A 14,816-nucleotide genomic window follows, 5' to 3' on the forward strand; every position below is an offset into this window, starting at 1 on the left:
TACTGATGATAATAATAATAATAATAATAATAATAATAATAATAATAATAATAATAATAATAATAACAATAACAATAATAATAATACGAAGCCAGTATGCTCCGATGGATGTGTAATGTCAGTGTTCATACTCGACAGAGTGTAAGTACCTTGAGAGACAAGTTGGACCTAAGAAGCATCAGTTGCGGTGTGCAAGAGAGATGTTTGCGCTGGTATGGTCGTGTGGCGAGAATGGATGAAGATAGTTGTGTGAAAAAGTGCCATACCCTAGCGGTTGAGGGAACCCGTGGAAGAAGCAGACCCAGGAAAACCTGGGACGAGGTGGTGAAGCACGACCTTCGAACTTTAGGTCTCACTGAGGAAATGACTAGAGACCGAGACCTTTGGAAGTGTGCTGTGTGTGAGAAGACCCGGTAGGACAAGTGAGACCATAACCCATGGCTTCTACATGGGATGTGCCAGTCCACTTATGCATACCTTTCCTTCTTGGGACACAAAACTCTACTTGTGAAGACCTGTTGAGGCAAGTGAAAATTGATCAACATCAATGGAAATTGCAGCTGTGACACCAGTGCCGGTGGCACGTAAGAGAACCATCTGAACGTGGCTGTTGCCAGCGCTGCCCTGACTGGCCTCGTGCCAGTGGCACGTAAAAAGCAGCATCCAATCGTGGCCATTTACCAGCCTCGTCTGGCACCTATGCCGGTGGCACGTAAAAAGCACCCACTACACTCATGGAGTGGTTGGTGTTAGGAAGGGCATCCAGCCGTAGAAACATTGCCAGATCAGACTGGGCCTGGTGCAGCCTTCTGGCTTCCCAGACCCCAGTTGAACCGTCCAACCCATGCTAGCATGGAAAGCGGAAGCTAAACGATGATGATGATGAAAAATATCTTAGGAATGAGAACCCAGGTTTGAAATTTCCCCAAGACACCTGAAGAAGGCTGGAGAGTATATCAGCCGAAATGTTGTGTTAACAACAAACAAGATGGGGACAAATATCGTCAAATGTAAATAATTCCTCCTCTCTTAAATATAGAACTTTGTTTATTTTAATATTTAAAAATAAAAGTAGTTTAAAAAATCTGCATTATTTATAGGTTGACCCCATAGATTTAAACTTACATAAATGTTCATGTCAATTTTAAGTGTGATTATCCCACAAAATAACTGTTGAGGGAAGTTTATTTCAATAATCACCTTATCATATCAAAATGATAATTTTTATATGAACCTTTCATTTAAACTACACCAATATTAGTCTAAAATTCTGGCACAAGGCCAGCAATTTTGGGGGAAGGGGTAAGTTGATTACATTAACCCCAGTGTTTAACTGGTACTTATTTCATTGGGGTCGATAAAATAAGTACCAGTTGAACACTTGGGTTAATGTAATCAACTTAACCCCTCCCCCAAAATTGCTGGCCTTGTGCCAAAATTTGAAGTCGTTATTATTATAATAACAAGGTGGCGATCTGGCAGACTCGTTAGCACACCAGGCAGAATGCTTAACAGCAATTTGTTTGTTTTCATGTTCTGAGTTCAAATTCATCTTAGGCCAACTTTCCTGTAGGGGTTGATAAAATAAGGACCAGTTGAGTACTGGAGTTGGTGTAATCGACTTACCTCCCAGCCCAAAAAAATTTCTGGCCTTGTGCCAAAATTTGAAATGATTATTACTATTAAAACTGTTATTAAGCAACATGGTCAACTCTTCTATTTGATTTGAATTTTGAGAAAACAATTTTCTCCACATTCCTTTTCCATTAACGAGGATATTTAATTATGTTTAATTATAACCACAACATGATCAGTGAAACACAAGCATTTTAATTAAAAATATTTAACAGATTTTTGTGCCTTCATTATAATTTGGTACTGCAATGTAGATTATTAGAGCATCTCTGTTGATGCCAGTTTCTCATATTTTTGGAGATTAATTCATTTAATGAAACCATTTATGCTGTCTCTGAAAATACTAAAGAATGGACAAAACTATTTCATATATGGAACCAGAAATATCTGTGGGTTTTTTTTCAAATTTTCTTTCCTTTGCAGTTTTTAGCAGATACATTGACAGTAATAAGGAGAGTCAACACATTTGTATACAAAGCATGTTTGTATTTATTCATGAGTTGATGGCATTAAGCATGCTTTTGTTAATTGTTTTCGATGCCTCCACAGTCACAAGCAGACTTAGATACCATCTTGCCCTTCTCCCCCTTGACCCAATGGAACAGTGTGGGTGGGGCAGCTGGGAAGACATAGGACAGCATCAGCACTGGAGCAATGTGAAAGGAAATGCCTGGCTGAAGGGCACAGCTTACCACCCAGCCCAGGAATTGAACTCACAGCCTTATCAACCCAACACCTCTAATCACCAGGCCACATGCCTTTGCATTTCTCTTTAAAAAAAATTTAATATAATTCTGAAATGGAGCTTTTCCTCCATTGCACAGAAAATTCAGTATTTATTAACACAGGCAAGATTTCTTAATGGTTATGAATTGCTAATACCAGTTCAGATGCCATTTTGGTGTGTTTTTGGTTGGAAATTGGCAGACAGCCATTATAATACTGACTTGTACTTTGTGTATAGAAGTCGAATATTTTAACCAAATAAAACGATCCTCTGTAACTGGTTCTTGCCACAGCAATTTATTCATCTAAAACTTGGAAATACAACAATAAAAATGGAAAAATTTCTTCAGCCACAACCTTTTCATGACATTTTATTTGATACAAGAATAGAGTGACCACATTGTTAAACAACATTTCTAAATGTTCTTACAGAGTTCCCAGACTCAGCTGAACAACAATAATCCATTCTGCCTACTAATTTTATTTCTTCTTCAATCTTCAGTACGGTAATTGATTCCATCAACTACAATGCTGCCTCAGTTAACCTTAATTATGTCTTCGTTAAACAGCAGACGATAACTTATTACAGAATGTAATTACAGTCTTGTGCATAACAACCAGAGGAAGACATTAAATCTTTTGCCACAATTCTACACAGTTTTGCCAGACTTTGTAAAATGTCAGAGAAGTAAATGTTTAAGTATTTAAGAAGAAAATATTAGAATTTTTCTTCATTTCTGGGATCTCTTCCAACCATTTTCAACAAAGATTTTTTGAGAACTTGTTATTGAATTAGGAGCAGGCAATCTCCCATCCATATTCTTTAGAAGCTGCTCAAAGAAAACCAGAGACTTATCTTCCCCCTCTTAATGTCTTATTTGGAATGGCCACGAAAAGAGAGCCTACTTCCTTAGCAATGTGTATACTGCTGCCATCTTGATCATACAAACCCTATAGATGAAGATGCTGCTTTTTTGCTGCCCCAGCCATGACTAGTCTGTTTGTCTGGCAAAGAAAGTAGCTTGAAATAATTGCGAAAAGGTTGAACAATTTTCATGAAGCTGTTGTTCAAAAAGAGTCACAGCATCATCATCATTTACTCATTTACTTGTTTCAGTCATCTGACTGTGGTCATGCTGGAGCACCGCCTTAGATACCAAATCGACCCCAGGACTTATTCTTTGTAAGCCTAGTACTTATTCTATCGGTCTCTTTTGCCGAACCGCTAAGTTTCGGGGACGTAAACACACCAGCATCAGTTGTCAAGCGATGTTGGAAGGGGGAGACACAAACACAACACACAAACATACACATATATATATACATATATACGACGGGCTTCTTTCAGTTTCTGTCTACCAAATCCACTATAGTAGAAGACACTTGCGCAAGGTGTCACGCAGTGGGACTGAACCCGGAACCATGTGGTTCGTAAGCAAGCTACTTACCACAGAGCCACTCCTACGCCTACAGTTGTGGTTAGAAGGAAACCCTTGATTAATTTATAATCAGTATATATTAGATTAATTAATATATTGATACTCTTTAGAGGTACTGCAACAAGTTTTGTAGATGAGGGTGCTTACAAAAATCTCTCCCTCCAAATATGTCTTTGAAACAACCTGGCACTTTAGTCTGACAGATCGATTCCTTGTCTTTCTCTCTTTCACACAACTTCTTATGGTTTTTTGCTTTTGTTTTGCTTTTGTTTTAATACAAATGTGTGTTTAAATGTTTTGCTTAACTTGTGTTTCTTTCTAATTTTGAGATATAACTTTCGTATGGCTTTGTTATATTTAAATTTTGATTATCAAAAAATCTGTTTCTCTACAACAGATGTGGGCCACCTTTTTTGAGAAACGGGCCACACGAGACATAGCTCATCCTCAGACATGGCAGCACTACTTAAATAGAAAATCAAAATAATTTTTGTTGATGTGCCATTCAGAAAGTCCTACAGCCCACATGCTGCTCCAAGGCCACAGTTTGCTCATGACTGCTTTACATGTCCCCATGGTGTTAAGCCCCTCTTCATAATCCTTCATGCCTATGTAAGGATTTGAAACCATTTGTTACTAAATCCCACTGCCTTCTTCCTTCGAAGGGAATAAACAGCTTGTTGATGATGATGATGATGATGATGATGCTACTGAGCACTTGAGTAGAAGGGTTAGTAGTAAGAAACAGCAGCAGATGACAATTCCTTCTTATTGACTCTTCACAAATGATAAATCACTGCAGTATTCTTGGTGCCTATCCACTTCCTAATACTACAGATTCCTATATCCTATTTCCTGGAATAAATTCTACAGTAAATTGGATCTGAAAACAGTATACCATCAGGTTCTGCTTCGCAATAAGGATGGTGATGATGATGGTGATGATGATGATGATGATGATGATGATGATGATGATAGGTATGCACATTTCAAGTTAATGGATGTTTATTTCATTAGTGACTCTTTGCTATGACTAATGCTGTAAATGTTTTTTTTCAAAAAATAATGGATGGTATAATTACTACCAACGATATTAACGATGTTATTATAGTTGGCAAAATTATCGAGGAAGATGAAGAGAACACGGCTAAATTTATTTCAACATTGAACAATGACAAATGTCTTTTATACCAAAACATCCAATTGTTGCCAAGGATACAAAAAAAAAAAGAAAAAGAGAGAATAATTTTCTGCAACTTGGTCCCCCCAAAAATGAAATCCTTTATTTGATGCTTACCGGTACTAAATAACAACAATTGTTAGGTTTGTCCAGTAATTACTCTAAATGTGTGGCCCCTTTTGAAAAACTAATTCAGTTCCTTCTAGCAGCCATTTTGCCATTGCAGAAACAAAAGCAAAAACAACAATCTGATTCTGTTCATTTGTGGACTTAAAAACTTCAATAATTAATGCATCACAAACTCACTCTCTCCCCTTCTCCCTCCTACTTTTCTTGATGTTCTTCTGCATGTTGAAGCTGTTGCATTTGGACTCATGATATTCGATGTCCTTTCACAATGTAATAAACCTGCCACTTTCTTCTGCACAACTCCTTCTTATCCACATTACAATCTATTATCAGCTGAGAAAGATGTTTTGGCTATCCTAGAACGTGTTAGGAAATAAGAGAAGCTTATGGCATTTTTAGATAAATTTAAATTACGCAGGATCTTAATTATATTTAATGACCAAAGAAGAAGAAAAAGGAAGAGAGATAAGATTGTTGATTCAGAATTATTTGGTCGATAATTATTACATCCACACACAGCTACCCTCACCAGATAGTTCTTTAGAACATAGCAACTGTTACTCTCACCAGACACTCCTCTATAACACAGCTCCTGATACTCTCATCAGATGCTCTCCTATAACACAGCTACTGATACTCTCATCAGATGCTCTCCTATAACACAGCTACTGATACTCTCATCAGATGCTCTCCTATAACACAGCTCCTGATACTCTCATCAGATGCTCTCCTATAACACAGCTACTGATACTCTCATCAGATGCTCTCCTATAACACAGCTACTGATACTCTCATCAGATGCTCTCCTATAACACAGCTCCTGATACTCTCATCAGATGCTCTCCTATAACACAGCTACTGATACTCTCATCAGATGCTCTCCTATAACACAGCTACTGATACTCTCATCAGATGCTCTCCTATAACACAGCTACTGATACTCTCATCAGATGCTCTCCTATAACACAGCTCCTGATACTCTCATCAGATGCTCTCCTATAACACAGCTACAGATACTCTCATCTGATACTCCTCTACAACATCTGGAATCGCAGATTTACATCAGCTTTTGTGTTGTCCAGGAGAGACTTGATTGTGGCACAATGTCAGTTCTAAGAACTAGCCATTTTCAATGAAAGCTGTTAGAAAAAGATCTGTAACAGACACATTTCATTCTTGGAATAGACACCATACTTCTACCATTCTCCTCACGCCAAAATTACGATATCCTCTCAACAATTCAAGTATTTCAGAGTTGGTTTCAAAAGTCTTCAACCATCATCTGACTCTCATCTCTGTTTGTGTTTATAGATGAATCCTCAAGGTTTGCCTCCACATTTGTATTTCCTGATATGACAGCTCCTACAATAACTCGCTGCCTTGCACCATAACAAACTAGAAGCCTCGTGTAAGATGATATTTCACATTCGATGTCACTTGTCACTGAAACAATCTTTTTCTGGATGGCTGTCAGAGGTTGGGGAAGTTTTACTTTGATAACTTAACTCAAACAATAAATATGAGCGAAAGGACAATAGTAGTTAACAAACTGACTCTGTCCATCACTGTGGTCACTAAAAATATCTAAATGGTTGAACTGACATAGCAAAACCAAACTCCATAGGAAATTCTGATTCTACAGAATCTATTCTTTTCTACTAAAGGCACAAGGCCTGAAATTTGGGAGAGGGGGATAGTTGATTTCATCGACCCCAGTGCATAACTGGTATTTATTTCATCAACTCTGAAAGGATGAAAAGCAAAGTCGACCTCGGTGGAATTTGAACTCAGAATGTAGCAACGGGCAAAATACTGCCAAGTATTTCGTTCTGCAAATGATTCTGCCAGCTTTGCCACCTTTCTACAGAATCTTTTGGTGATTGTTGCAATGTTGACTTGTTAAAGAATCCAGTCCAAGCAAGAAGTGGGTCTATTGATGGATGTTTCATTGATGAGTGCTGCAATCACTAAGCGTGTCAGTGGGAGCAGACCAGTGGTTGATATGGTCGTTGATGAAGAAATAATGGCTCAACCAATCAAAATTCCTGATCAGTCAACAAAGATCTGGGAAGTATCAAAAGAACTAAATCTTTAAATTGCTAGTGAATGCTGTACATTGTTACTTCCAGTTTGGGGCCATTAGGGTACACTTTAGTTGAAGGCAGGAAATAATTTGTAATAAATACAGACACATGTTGGTGGTTCATAAAATGAATATTTTAGCTGAATAAAGCAATTGATTCTCAGGAACTATTTCTCATTCCCCTAAATTAATTAATGAATTAATGAGCAGCAATTAGAGTCTTCAATGAACAAAAAGTACCAAGGAATTGTTGAATCATCATGGAACATCTTAAAATATTAGCAAAATGAGTAATGAAAATCTTATCTGCCATTCGTTAGGACATTTATAAATAGACAGACACAGGACAGACACAAAAATCTAAAACATACCATATTCTTTAAATCACCAAAGAAATAAAACACTATGAAATTCTTTGACTATCACACCATGGTATCAAAGTTATTTTAAAGGTCACATTACAAAGAGATGAGAAAATGCCAGATGCTAAAATTGGTGAAATATCATTAGGATTCACAAAGGGACAGTAAATTTGAGAATAGTTTTTGACAAGATATATTTAGATTGTAAATACCACAAGACACTGATTAAATACCTCATGAAATTCCAAATTAGCAAAGAATATTTCTAACTACCATTTGACTAAAGAAGGATTTTCCCAGTGAATTTGCAATAGAATAAAGAGTACAGAATGGTATATTGTATAAAGGAATGTTTTCAGCATCTACACTCTTTTTTACTCTTTTACTTGTTTCAGTCATTTGACTGTGGCCATGCTGGAGCACCGTCTTTAGTTGAGCAAGTCAACCCCAGGAGTTATTCTTTGTAAGCCTAGTACTTATTCTATCAGTCTCTTTTGCTGAACCGCTAATTTATGGGGGTTGTAAACACACCAGCATGAGTTGGGGGGACAAACACAGACACACAAACATATACACACACATACATATATATATATATACATATATACGACGGGCTTCTTTGAGTTTCCGTCTACCAAATCCGCTCACAAGGCTTTGGCCTGAGGCATAGTAGAAGACACTTGCCCAAGGTGCCACGCAGTGGGACTGAACCCGGAACCATGTGGTTGGTAAGCATGCTACTTATCACACAGAGGAAAGGTTTTTGAAAAAGCCCAAGATAAAACTAGAATGATCGTTGCAAACCTGGGATATCCATGTTGCATTAAAATTGAGTTAATCTTACTGAATATACAAAGACTCTATAAAAAACAGATCTTATGATACATGTGAAAAGGACATGTGGTAAAGCCCGGACAAAAAATGGTTCATCATCAAAGTTGGGGAATAGAACTGGAACAAACATGCAATCTTTTAAGAACTTGGAACAAATTGTAATTTCAACAGCGGATGATAACAGACAGAATCTTTTAAAGAAGGAAAACAATGAATTTGAAGACTTAACCATGAGATTTGATAGCCGCTGTGGAGGGGAGGCTGACACATCCTGTGATGGAGCGGCTGAGTTGTAAGAAGTGAGAGATAAAGTGGACAACTTTATTAAAAAGTTCTTCTGGCAGATGTGATGCTGGTGAAGTCAAAGAGGTTGCCATTTCTTTGAGATGAAACACAGTTATTTGTTGGTGTTGGTACTTCTAGAGAATGGTGGGAAGATTTAGAATTCATAGGGATCTGTTTGGGAGCACAAAGTTGAGGACGATAACAAGGAATGGTCAACTATTTGAGGATTATGGGATCAATATCTTGAATTGTTTTAATAGTTTGTCCCACTATGAAATTGTTTGCTATTCCCATTTCCAATTTATCATTTGCAGAAAACTGCAGACAACATTCTGCTTTCTGTTTTTTGTTATCTGGAATAACACTCAGGAAAACTCTGTAAAAATATCTTTACCCATCAACATAGTCTTACAACTTGGTATCTGGTAATCTCTTCACAATTCACGAGTCCCATCTTTAGATAACCAACTCCACTGACAAATAAAAACAGACAAAATTTGTAGAGACTTCAAATAAAGAAAAATATTGCTTGTCTAAAAATTGAGGTCTTGAGATTGGAGCCGGCTGATGTTTACTTCTTATGACAGTCACATGACTTGTCTGTCCTTGAGCCAGTTTCTTGATGACAACTGCCAGAAGTGGTGGAAAGCAGTGACAGGGCCGTGATGTTAGCTAGAGATGCAGTCACGTGATGATGCTGGGGTATTTTTCTGCTGAATAAGATTTTACTACATAACTGGAGCCAATCTCAAATTGATAAATTAGCACTTTTACATTACAGCAAATCCAGTTGTTGACACGAGGCCAAAAAGATGGACAGTGATACGAAGCTTTTCTCATTGTTTAGGCTTTGTGCCAAAATAGCCTTCTGTTCAAAACCCAACTTGTAACATATATTACAGTCTGGCTCAAACACTTACTATTTTCTTGCCTTGCATACAATTATAATTTTTATCTCAATATATTGAAATGACATGAAATTATTTCTCAGAAAGCAACTTTGATTGCATTTTCTAGACATTTTTTTCATTGGACACTATCATTTTCAATATTGATTTTCACCTCTGCCATTCAACTTACAAAAAAAAGTTTGTAATATTTTCATTACTTTTTATATTCTCTCATGAACTGATTTTCCTACAAAGTTTTCCAATTATCAGTCAAAAGTTTGAATAAACTTAGTCCTGGACCCCATTTCTGTTTGTAATATTAAATTGCTGAATTAGTGAAAGATATATTCCTTGGTTCTTATTTCTTTCCTTTGTAATATAATCTTGTCTGACACACATGCATTCATGTTGCAACTAGACTTGCAGGCTATGTACATTAGTTTCCTTGTGTGGTCAGATGAATTTCTATTTCTTATCTTGTAACAAATGGAGACCTTCAACTTCAATTTTCAACCATCCTAACTCATTTATTCCCTTGTCAGACAGTAAATATATATATACATACATATACAGGGTGCGATGGGTAAATTGTCACCATTTTATATTTTTAATTTCACGCATGCACATTGTTTTTGATACTGTCAACTACTCAGTATTAGTAGGGTTATTTAGGCAGCAGCAGCAAGAAAAAAAGAGAACCATGACACAATTCACTCAGCCAGAAATTTGGAAATGACATGTTGTATTGCTTGGCATTTGCACTGGAAGCTCCAATATGAACATTTCAAAGTGTTTGGGTGTCAGTCTGAGGACCAGTACCGAGAGTGATGAAAGTCAAACATCCAGCCAACGTCACGGTATTTGGAGTGATCACTAAGTGATGGCTTTGCTATGCTTCCATTCATCTCCCCACATGGCCTCAGACTCAACATGGAGGCTACATCAAGTGCCTGGAGGAGGTAGTGCTGCCCTGGGTCAAGAGGGTGGCTGCTGGAACACCCTATGTCTGGTAACAGGACTCTGCACCATGCCACACAAGCAGAAGAATCCAGTCATGGCTGTCAAGCAATTTTTGCGACCACATCACCCCTAACATCTGGCCACCTGATTCCACAGACTTCAACCCCCTTAATTATTACATGTGGGAGGCGGTTGCGCGAGACCAACAAAACTCCATGTAACACCAAAGATAAACTGAAGGCAAGGATTATAGCAACATTCACCAACTTAAGCAAGGAGATCATCCAGAAGAGTTGCAGGAGATTCCGAAGTCGTCTGGAGATCATGGTTGAAGCCAATGGAGATTTTACTGAATAAATTTATTCTTTAGTATTTTAAGATATTTTTATGTAATTTTGGTAAATACATCTGTTAAAATAAGATGTCAGTATTATTTTCATTTTTGCGTAATTTAGACGATAGTTTATTCACTACACCCAGTATATGTGTGTGTGTGTGTATGTGTAAATATAAACAAACTGAAATTTGTTTTTAATAAGCATCAAAATGTGTATTGTATAATACAAACAAGAAGATATTTTTTTGGATGCAGAATTGCTGTTAGAACTGCAGAAATACTCGGTAAATTACCCTTACAAAGTGTGAAAATTTGTCAACTAACAGCCATGGGACTCAAACCCACATCCTTCAAGACTCTGGCAAAATGTTTTGTAGCTGTTCTATTAGCTATTTAGCATCTAAAATTGTGGATGAATTTGTCAGCGGGCAGTTTAGCTTAATGGTATAGCACTCAGCTGGAGTCTTGAAGGATGAGGAATTGAGTCCCATGGCTGTTTGCTGACAAATCTTTCCACCTTGTGGGGGGGGGGGGTAATTTGTCCAGTATTCCTGCTGTTCTAACAGCAATTCAGCACTTGAAAAAATATCACCTTATTTGTATTGTACAATATATATGTGACCGTGTGTGTACCGTTGGCGATTTTTTTTCCTCTGTCTTCCCTTTTCCTATGTTTCTGACGAAGAGCTCCTTCTTTCCTGAGTGGCCAATAATACTATACTTGTTCCACGTCCTCGCGTTGTTGTGTTTTCATGTTTGGATTAACTATATATATATACATACACACACCCCATGTATCTATTTCGTTTTGAAGTTTAACCCTTTAGTGTTCAGATTATTCAATCAAACATAATGCCAATTGATTCCCATTGATTTGAATTAATCATGCATTTTCTCATATCTTCAAGATCTTGATGGTGTAATTACTTAATGTAGAATAACATTGTAGGGTAGGTGTGAGAGCCTGGATCTGGTCAGTTTGAACAAAAAACAGATTAGCTATTTTGGCCGGATATGGCCGGTTTAAATACTAAAGGGTTAAGGAATCATCATGCACAGAGATTAAATACTTAAGTTAAATTGACTTAAGTTTTCAAAATATAAACTGCTTTGTCTTTTAGTTTATGTTCTTTTTTTCAAACTCATAAATTATATGACAAAATTCCTTTTCCCCCGCCCCCCCATTAACTGCAGCATTGTACCTGAAAGTGTGGTTAAGAACATAATTGATATTAAACTGCCACTGGCAATGCCTTCACTTGAGAAGTTTCAGAAGTCTTTAGAGATAGAGGTCTGCTGGCCTCTAAAAGGGAGAACAGTTTAGGCCTATGGTGGATTGAATATTTCATCTTTATAAATCCAAAGCATAAACAAGTTTTCTTATAAAAATATGAACGGCTGCTTTCTGTTTAGTTGACCCCATTTTATTCATAATATTTATGCATTTCTAGTAAGAGGGACCTGTGACATTATCATATGGTTTTATGTTTTAAAAAGGTTTAAATACACTTATATCATATCTCACTAGTTTATTTTGACAGGTTCATATCTTTTCTACAGGTTATTAAGGTCATGCTAAACACTTATCTTACAAAGTGTTACCAAGGTAACACTTTGTAAGTGAAAAGGTTGTAAATTTTCACCATGGCCAAATTTCTTAATAAAGGATTATGTTCCTGTGAGTGAAGGAATAAACTAAACATATTAGATTAACTATAGACCAATTTATAAAATATATATGATGGGCTTCATTCAGTTTCCGGCAGGACACGTGTTCTTTCCCCCATGGCACTCATGACCCAAGAGCGGTTGACTGAGACTGTTGATGATCATGTGACCCTGCCAACACGAGACCTCCTGACTTTAGATTTTAGGAAAAGGGGCCTGAGGCCTGGTTGGTGTACTCATGATAGCAAGGAGTTGCAGGGAGAAGCTGTGAGTCTTGGTAGGTGGGGTGGGGGGCACCTGATCTTTCTTGGCTAAATTGGGGCTGCCATTGAAGCTGAGGCCAGTTTTGTTGAACGGTCTCCGTTTCTGCGATGTACTGAGTTGAAGGTGTGTACGCATGTACAGAGATATGCACATACATATCATCAAAGTCAGCATTGTTTTTTTAAATCTACTTTTACTGCTGGCATGGGTTGGACAGAGCCAGAGTCAGCTCTTGAGTTGTAGTCTTGTCAGACAGGTTGGGAGACCAAGATTCCCTTGAGTGTCAAGTCACGCATGGTTTCTATAGATGAAAAAAACCCCTTCCTAATACAGAGCATTTTACAGAGGGAACTAGATGCATTTTATTGTAACACCAGCATCAGAGAGGTGGTCATGTCCTCAACAAGACAAAACTAAGAGTCCTCTTCATGCTCTATTGTGTCTACTTATACACAACTGAACACTAAGCTCTTTTTGCAAAGATCTGTTGAGGCAAGTGAAATCAAATTCGCAAATTCGATGACTGGCACCTGTGCCAGTGGAGCACTAAGAGCACCATCCAAGCATGATCGCTGCCAGAGCAGCTGACTGGCTTCCGTGTTGGTGGAACGTAAAAAGCACCATTCAAATGTGATCATTACCAGCGTCGTCTACTGGCACTTGAAAAACATTCGATCGAGGTCATTGCCAGTGCTGCTGGATTGGCTCCTATGCAGGTGGCACGTAAAAAAGACCACTTGAGCGTGGCTGTTGCCAGTACCACCTGACTAGCCCTCGTACTGTTGGCACGTAAAAGCACCCACTACACTCTTGGAGTGGTTGGCGCTAGGAAGGGCATCCAGCTGTAGACACTCTGCCAGATCAGATTGGAGTCTGGTGCAGCCATCTGGTTCGCCAGTCCTCAGTCAAATCATCCAACCCATGCTAGCATGGAAAGTGGACGTTAAATGATGATGATGATGATTTTACAGAGTAAACTGAGTGCATTTTCTTGTGGCACCAGCACCAGTGCTGTTGCCCAGTACTCAGCAAAACTAAAGGAGCCTTCACTGTTTTATATTGACTCCTTTTGTTTGAGACAATGTGACTAAAAGAGTTGGCAAAAGGGAGATGATAAAGAAGGAACAAGAATGAAAGGAGAAACAAGTGAGAATATTGAGGAGGAGACAGAGTGGTTTGGGTGGCGGTTGGAAGAGGGTGGTGAAAAGTGGGGGGGAACAGGGTTAAGAATAATAAGAGAGAGAAGGGGGAGGGGTATTGTGGTATGAGTAGAGGTTTAACAAGACAGCAATAGTACGGGGGTTGATGCGAGATAGTGAGTATGAGGGATAATAATAAAAGGGTCGGTAGTGTGATAGATGCTTAATAGTGAATGACCTGAAGAAGCTGAAGTGGAGCCCAGCAGGATAGATGGGTGATGTAGGCAGGTATAAGAGGTGGGGGGGAGATGGTAAAGGAAAGAGAGTGATGAGTACCTGAGAGAGGGAGAGGAGAAGAAGGTTGGTGGGAGTATCAGATGCAATGCAATCTCTGATTAACCAGATGTCAGGGGGGGGGAACACTGACAACAACTATGTAAATATATATATATATTGTGTGTGGGGGGTGAGGGAGAGGGGAGAGAAAGCTGGAGGGGTATCAGATAGCAATAGATCTGACGCAATCTCTTAATACACAGGCATCTTCATGAGAGGGAGACACCAGATGCTGGTTAAAGATTGACAGTGAGTGATGGAAGGTGAGAGAATGTATTAAATACTGGCAGGGAAGAGAGAGAGAGAGAGAGAGAGAGAGAGAGAGAGAGAGAGAAAGAGAGAGAGAGAGAGAGAGAAAAGTGTGTGTGTTTATAGACAGAGCTAGTGTTTCTAGGTGACAAGAAAAGAGAATAGGGAGGAATAGTGAGAGATGAGAAAGTACTAGAGAGGCAAGAAGGGGATCAGGGGGAGAAGCAGTAGGTATAAAAAGGGTAAAAACAGCCCTTTTTAAGAAACCTATTATTAATCAATCTTTTTTCCTAATCAATT

The sequence above is a fragment of the Octopus sinensis genome, linkage group LG23 (genome assembly GCF_006345805.1).
Source record: "Octopus sinensis linkage group LG23, ASM634580v1, whole genome shotgun sequence".
Classification (NCBI taxonomy): Eukaryota; Metazoa; Mollusca; class Cephalopoda; order Octopoda; family Octopodidae; genus Octopus; species Octopus sinensis.